This window comes from Triticum aestivum, chromosome 5B (assembly GCF_018294505.1).
Source record: "Triticum aestivum cultivar Chinese Spring chromosome 5B, IWGSC CS RefSeq v2.1, whole genome shotgun sequence".
NCBI classification, from domain to species: Eukaryota; Viridiplantae; Streptophyta; class Magnoliopsida; order Poales; family Poaceae; genus Triticum; species Triticum aestivum.
This window is the reverse complement of record NC_057807.1, coordinates 86,093,853-86,102,332: the sequence shown is the minus strand read 5'-3', so window position 1 is coordinate 86,102,332 and position 8,480 is coordinate 86,093,853. Positions and strand designations below refer to the sequence as shown.

General features: G+C 52.2%; 1 pseudogene; it reads left to right on the top strand.

Moving 5' to 3' along the window:
* The first annotated feature begins 1,555 nt into the window (after window positions 1–1,555).
* On the top strand, window positions 1,556–8,280 carry LOC123114668 (glycosyltransferase family 92 protein Os08g0121900-like; annotated as a pseudogene).
* Window positions 8,281–8,480: the final 200 nt, after the last annotated feature.

The following is an 8,480-nucleotide window of genomic DNA, read 5'->3' as shown; positions in this document are numbered from 1 at the left end:
GTGCTACGAGCCAGGAGGGACTCGACAAGGTGAATGATGCTTCACGGTGTTGAACCGGATTAATCCGATGACACACGACCCAATCTATGGACTCGTTGACGCGGCGCAGCCTCAACAACGTCTTCCTCAACCCTAACCCTGCTGAGAACACACCCGACGCATAGATCCGAGGTTCCCCCTCCCTCCTATAGTTGTTGGAGCGACCGGCGAAGGGAGAAGAAACCAACGACGGCCGACAAAACGCAAAGAGACCCAGTCGCCTCCTTTTCGCCTTGCTAACCCTAACAACTCTCTTGAGAGGCTCGGTGTGGATTTGGAGTTAGCAGGCAACATGTTTTATTGTAAAAAAGAAAGGGAGAGAGAGAAGACAACACGTTTCACAAAAACCAGCCTGCCTGATCGACGTGGTGTAACTGGACCCAAGCCGACCAACGCGGGGACCGGAACCGACCCAGCGCCCCGCCAGCTCAGCGCCAGCCTAACCAAATCCGTGTTCGGGTCGGGTCGAAAACCCTAAACCTAGAACGATCGAGACGATCTTCTCGCAACTAGGGCTGCAAGAAAAGCTCAAGGCTTGTGAGACGCTTGAGATCGACTCGTTTTTTGACTCGACTCAAGATCGACTCGAAAAGAAACGAGTTGAGTTTGAACACTTTATGTAGATCGATAGAGAAACAAGTCGATCTTGAGCCAATGTTGGCTCACTCAATTTTAGCTCAATAGCTTGACAGAATATCATTATGTTAAATGATCATGCCATATATTCAATAAAAATAAGATAATTTATTACCATATATGCTGTCCATAATTTTTCTCCATTTTATTTACCAACGAACATGGGAACTTAATTAAGTGCAGAGAAGATTTAGGCCTAATTATGGCACATGGTCGACTATGTGTTAATATCCTATATTTTTGGCAAAGGTTCCCAGCATATTGAACTTAATTTTTTTGTTTTTTGTCCATAGATTTATAATTTTTGCCATCTCATTTAGCTCGAGATCGACTCGACATCGTTACAAGCTGAGCACGAGTCATGTTCTACAGCTCGATCATGAGATTCACTCAGTTTGAGCTTGCTCGAATTTTCATATGAGTTGAGCTGAGCCAACTCCAACTCACTCGAGCTCGACTCGTTTGTAGCTCTACTCGCAACCCAGCAACTGAAGCCTTTCCTGCCAAGCCCCCCTCCCCTGCTCTGCTCTCCGCTCCCGCCAAATCCAATATGCCGCGACACCGCCGCTGCAGCCGGCTGCGCCGCATCGTCGGCATCGTCTCAGTCGGAGCTCTCCTGCTGTTAGCCGAAGGCCACAACGCCTACTTGGGCCGCCCGGTCTTCTCGTTGCCCCTCGGCCTCGGCGCCCCCTTCCCGCTCGTGGCCGATAGTCCGGTGCCCCCGCCCTTCCCGTTCACTGCCGACTTTTCACAGTCGCCGTCATCGTCGCCGCAATCCCAATACTCGCCCTTCCGCCTCAGCGATGACAGCCTCACGCGGCGCCTTCTGCCCCTCCGCCTCCGCGCCGGCCACTCGCCGCCTCCGTAGGACACGGATGCGGTCCTCCTTCCCGACCAGGAGGTTCTGGTCCTCGATGACACTGAGCCTACCGGCGACGCCACTTGCGCCTTCCAGGGTGGGGCGTCCTCCCCGGCGAGACCGCTCGAGAGGCTGCCGGCGTCCGGGCTTCACGCATACGTCTGCCGCCTTCCCGACCCAGCGCAGAGCTTCCAGCAGCTCCAAGCGCCGCGCTTACTCCACTCCACCTCCTCGGCCACTGCAGCTGCTCCAGATTCCCCTTCTCCTTCTCGAGGCCGCGTAACCGCCGCAGCTACTCCAGATTCCCCTTCTCCTTCTCCGGGCCGCACAACCGCCGCAGCTGCTCCAGATTCCCCTTCTCCTTCTCCGGGTCGCGCATTGCTTAACTAGAGCAGTGACCCGATAGTGTTTGACTCGGCTCTTCTGGACGGAGGCGATGTGCTCGTCTTTGCAAAGGGAGTCAGGCGCCGCCAAGGTCTTCAGCGCCAGTATCGCTACAGCGACGGCACCGACACCATGCTGGCATCTACACGAGCAATCACCTCAGCAAATTACTCGCTGCCCCTCACCGCCAACTGTAAAACATATAGTTTGGAAACTACTCGACACCCTAAACAGGGTATGGCCATCTCATTATATAGGGGTACCAAAGGGTACAATACAATTACAGACATATACAAGAGTCTATGTATATATATAGTCTAACATCCTCCCTCAATCTTAACTATGGCCTGAAGTACAATGCAAGTTAAGATTGCGCCTACAGCCTACAAACTTTGGTTGTGGAAGAGGCTTCGTGAAGATGTCAGCAAATTGATCTTTTGATGAGATGAACTTGATACTTTGGAGCTTCTGTGCAACACGTTCTCGGACAAAGTGATAGTCTACCTCAATGTGTTTCGTCCGAGCATGAAACACCGGATTAGATGAAAGATAGATAGCACCGATGTTGTCACACCAAAGCATTGGAGAATGAGCAGGAGAGACTCTCAATTCTCTCAATAAGGACTAAACTCATATGATCTTAGCAGTCGCATCAGCAACTGCTTTATACTCAGCTTCAGTACTACTGCGAGACACCGTAGCCTGCTTGCGAGCATTCCAGGCAATCAAGTTAGGACCAAGAAACACTGCATATCCCCCCGTGGATCGCCGGTCCTTAGGACTCCCATCCCAATCTGCGTCTGAAAAGGCTAAGATCTCATAAAACGGTGCAGGCTGGAGAAGCAAACCATAAGAGGCAGTGAGGCAAATATAGCGCAAAATATGCTTCACAGCTGACCAATGAGATGTCCTGGGTGCATGGAGATACTGACAGACACGGTTGACTGCATAAGAGACATCTGGTCTGGTGATAGTAAGTTACTGCAGACCACCAACGAGACTACGATACTCAGTAGCATCATTAGGTGAAAGAAGGTCTCTATCTAGGGTAGACAACCGATCAGTAGCAGACATCGGGGTGATCGCATGTTTACACTTCAGCATGCCAGCACAACGCAAAAAGTCCAGAGAATACTTCTTCTAAGTAAGAGTCAACCCAGCAGAAGACCGTGAAACCTCCTGACCAAGGAAGAAGTGCAGAGCACCTAAATCCTTGACAGCAAAATCCCCACTCAAAGCAGCCACAAGACGATCCGCAGCAGCATCAGAGGAACTGATGAGGATGATATCATCAACATAAACCAGGAGATACATCATAACCTCAAGACGTTGAATAAGGAACAGGGACGTGTCAGCAGTGGAGGGAAGAAAACCAAGAGCCCGAAGAACAGAGCCGAGGCGTGCATGCCACACACGGGGAGCCTGTTTAAGTCCATATAGCGCCTTAACATGATGACCGAGATGATGAGGACGTGCAAGATCCACAAAACCCGGCGGCTGACGCATATAAACCTCTTCCTCCAAGACTCCATGCAGGAAAGCATTCCGCACATCAAGCTGACAAAGAAACTATCCTCAGGTAATAGCCAAAGATAGCAGCAAGCGAATGGTAGTGAGCTTGATAACCGGACTGAAAGTGTCTTCATAATCAAGACCATACCTATGTTTGAAACCCTTGGCAATGAGTCGTGCCTTGTAGCGCTCAATAGAACCATCAACATGTCTCTTGACTTTAAAAACCCACTTGGAATCAATAATGTTAACACCAGACTGTGGGGGAACAAGGTGCCAAGTGTCATTCTGAAGAAGAGCCTCAAACTCCTGTTCCATCGCGACACGCCAATGAGGAATACTCAGTGCACCCTGAAAATGGCGAGGCTCGGCAGTGGGATCCGCAGCAATATGAGCCATGCAAGCAGCGAGCCACGCGATAGTCCTGTCAGTGCGTTGCTTTGGCTGGAAAACACCGTTCTGACTGCATGTGCGAGGACGAAGAACAATAGCAGCCGGCTGTGCTGGCGAGGCCGAGCTCAGCACAAGCGACGACATCAGAGGCGAGGCGGCCCGCGAGCCAGCGCCAGAGTCTCCTGGCACCGGGGAGACATGCGGCTTTGGGCCAGGTGAGGCCAGCCCATCCAGCGCAGGCGAGCCAGCTGCTGGGCCAGACGAGGTGGCGTACGGCCCAGCCACCAGGCCGGGCGAGAACGACGCCCGCGGGGTGGATACCACCGAGTCGGGCGAGGGCGTCGCCCGCGGGGAGGCTACCACGAAGCGGGGTGAGGGCGGCACCCGTGGGGCGGTGCACCTGTTATGTATGCCCCATGCAAAGGATCCACGTCCCGCTCCAGAGCCACGTCCAATACCTGCAACATCCACAAATTCGATCAGGCAAAGATATGGTAGAGTGGACAGGTGGCATAGGAGTTTCAGAGTTGGTCGGAAGTGCATGAAAAGGGAACACCTTCTCATCAAAAACGACATCACGAGAGATGTAGATGCGATTGGTGGGAATGTGCAGGTATTTGTACCCTTTGTGAAGGGAACTATGCCCAAGAAAAATGCACTTTTTAGACCAAAACTCTAACTTACGTTTGTTGTATGGACGCAAATGGGGCCAACATGCACACCCAAACACTTTGAGAAAAGTGTAATCTGGGATTTCATTGAGCAAGAGTTCAAGAGGAGTTTTCATATTCAGAAGTCGTGAGGGTAGCCTGTTTATCAAGAAACAAGCGGTGGAGAAAGCATCACTCCAAAACCGAAACGGAACGGAGGCATGAGCTAGCAAAGTAAGGCCAGTTTTTACAAGATGACGATGCTTACGTTCAACGGTTCCATTCTGCTGATGTGTATTAGGACAAGACACACGGTGCGAAATCACAAGCTTGTTAAAAAACGTGTTGAGGTTCTGATATTCACCCCCCCAGTCGGATTGAACATGAATAATTTTCTGCTTAATGAGACGCTCAACATGTGCTTGAAACTGAATAAAGACATCGAACACATCAGATTTTCGCTTAATAATATAAAGCCAAGTAAACCGGCTATAAGCATCAATGAAACTGACATAATAATTATGGCCACTAACGGACTGGGCATGACCCCATACATCAGAAAACACAAGCTCAAGAGGATGTTTCACAACACGACTAGACTCTGAAAACGGAAGTTGGTGACTCTTGCCCTGCTGACAGGCATCACAAATTGTTTCAGCAGTTTTATTGGACATAACTAGTAGTTCATGACGATGTAGCACATGACGAACTATAGGAGCAGTAGGGTGACCAAGGCGTGCATGCCAATGTGTAGGTGACACACAAACACCGCTCAACGCCTGAGGAGAAGACTGCATAGGAGATGTGGGCGGTGCGTCAAGTGCATATAAACCATGACGAAGACGGCCACTAAGCAGAACGGCCCTCGTGTCCCAATCCTTGATAAAGAAATGAAAAGGGTGAAACTCAGCAAGGACATTATTATCACGAGTAAGTTGAGGAACAGACAACAAACTACGTGTAGCAGTGGGAACTCGAAGAACATTAGAAAGATGCAGTTTTCGAAAGTTATGCGCAAGAAGTGAGGCCTGACCAACATGGGAGATGTTCATACCTGCTCCATTGGCGGTGTGCACCTGATCATGACCGCGATACGGTTCCTGAGTGGAGAGCTTGACCATATCGTTGGTGAGGCGGTTCGTGGCGCCCGTGTCCATGTACCATGTAGGGTCAATGGAGTAGGACGGACTGCGCCCATGGTCATGACTTGTCACCGCAGCAGCCTGTTTTCATTCCTTTTGCCATTAGTGCCCAGACCAAGGAAATCTTGCTTGTAGCGTCGATGACACCGGGAGGCGATGTGGCGCTCAATGCCACACAACTGACAGGCCTGCTGAGCACCACAGCAGGGACAACAAGCCACCGGCCTGGCACCGCCAGTGATGGACGGCGGGGCGGCGCAGGCCTGCGGGGATGAGGCCACCGGCTTCCCACCAGGCGGTGACGGCTTCTGTGGCTTACCGCGGGACGCAACATTGGCAGAGATGAAGCTCGGAGAGGCACGACGCACTTTGGTGCGCTGCTCACGACCAAGAAGACGCGCATATAGCTCTCGTGGCTGAAGTGGCGCCTCACGACCATGAATATTCTCGATGAGATTGTCATAATCATCATCAAGATCATTGAGCACGTGGGTGCTGAATTCCTCATCTCCAAGCGGCTGACCGATCGAGGCCAAGGTGTCGGCAAGACCAGACATCTTGGTGAAGTACTCAGTGATGGAGAGACCGCCGAGTTTAGTCTCCCCCAATTCGGTGTGTATAGCATGAGCACGCGCTGTAGACTGGGAGGAGAAGCTGCTGTGAAGCGCCGACCAAGCATCCCGAGACGTCGCGGCGAAGATGACCAGCGACGACACACTCGGAGTGAGCGATGACTGGATAGCGGAGAGAATCGCCTGATCCTGAGCCACCCACACATGGTACACCGGATGATACGGCAGCGGACACGGGATGGAGCCATCAACGTACCCCTCCAGGTAGCTGCTTCGGAGGAGAGGTAGCACCTGAGCCTGCCATGACAAGTAATTATCCGGCGTAAGCTTCACCTGAAGAAGGTGTGAGAAGTAGAACGGCGATGGCACAACCATGTGATCCGCATGACGCTGCGGCGGTGGCGCGTAGCAGCCCATCATAGGATCCGTCTCCGGGTTGGAGGCGAGCGCCAGTGGTGCACCAGCATATGGCGACGAGGGATAGGTGCCAGCAGCAGCGGAGCCAACACCCAAGCTAGGCGGGGCTCCAAGGGGCACAGAGACCAGCGAGGACGGCGGCACCCCATAGGGCTGGGGGTGCGATGGCCCAGCATAGGCCGGCACCGGCGACGTGCCATAGGGCGCCGGCCAGGCAGACGAAGACGGCAGCGGGGCTCCAAAAGTTGGAGCAGGGGCACTGTACCAGGGAGCGCCAGAGAGCGACGGGGGAGGCGCACCATACATGGGTGCATGACCGCGAAACCCCGGCGGCCCAGAAGCCATGGTCGAGGAAGGCCCGCCCGATGCGATCGGCGGAGGCAGGTGACCCGTCCCGCTCGATCCAATCGGGGAGTTTGCGGGCGGCTGCCGCCAGGCCGTAGCCAGCGGACGGGACACCAGGAAGGGCGACGAAGGAGCGACGGCGGAGGCCGGCGCTTGGGCCGACGCGGCGGCGGCGTTGGAAGAGGCCGAGGCGGCGGCGGCAAGGGCAGCGGAAGAAACTGAAACCCTAAACTGATACCATGTAAAACATATAGTTTGGGAAACTACTCAACACCCTAAACAAGGTGTGACTATCTCATTATATAGAGGTACCAAAGGGTACAAGACAATTACAGACGTATACAAGAGTCTACGTATATATACAGCCTAACACCGACACATATCAAGTCAGGAGGAAGCACCAAGGTTCTTGTCACACTAGGGGTCGCCGGAGAGGATCCCATGCCCTTCCTTGCAACCTTTCGTTGACAGCAAGCTGAATCTTTTTTGGTGACTCCTCAAAAGAGTTCAATTTGCGCCTGCACAATGGGACGCAGCATCTCCAAGTTTCTCAAGGAGTGGGCACTCTACCATAGTGCGATCGGAGTGGATTAGTTCTTTATCTATGACAATGGCAGCGAGGACAACTTGGCAGGCCTAGTGGCGCAGCTCATATCCGCCGGGCTCAACATCACAACCGCGCCATGGCCTTGGACCAAGGTCCAAGAAGCTGGTCTATCTCATTGCGCGGCCACACAGCAAGGTTCGTGCCAATGGATGGCTGTCATAGATGTCGATGAGTTCATCTTCTCAACAAGCTGGGCAGGATTAGAGAAGCCATCAAAATCTTTGCTAGAGCCCATCATTTCTGTTGATGATAGCGTTGGCCAAATATACCTTGCGTGTTATGATTTTGCCCCCTCGGGCCAAACAGCACATCCACCAGAGGGGGTCTGCGAGGGCTACACTTGCCGGTTGAAGAACCCGCAGCGGCACAAATGCTTGGTCCATCTCGACACCGTGGAACCATCCCTCATGAATGTGGTCCATCATTTTAAGCTCAAGCCTGCTTTCAAAAGCATCTGGACCGCGTTCGCACGTGTTAACCACTACAAATACCAAGCTTGGTCGGAGTTCAAAGTCAAGTTCAAGAGGCGCGTGTCTGCTACTCTGCTTATGTGGCTGATTGGAAAGATCCGATCAACCTCGACTCAAAGGACCAGGCTCCTGGCTTAGGAGTTGATGACATCGAACCAGAAGGCTGGGCCGAAAGATACTGCAAGGTTAAAGACAATATCCTTCAGCTGTTAACTGCAAGATGGTTCGGTGTCGTATTTGGGAACCCTCATTAGCTCCAGTCAGATCAGGTAGCACACACCGGTAAGATCTACCACCCTCCCCCCTCTTTTACATAGTAATGTCTGTTTATTTACACTAACAAAACATAAATCAAAACCACTAAGTTTTCCAGAATTAAAAATTATCTCTTAAATTGGATGGTATAGACCTTTTAAATAGGTTTTAGGTTGATGGGGAAACCACAATATGTGTG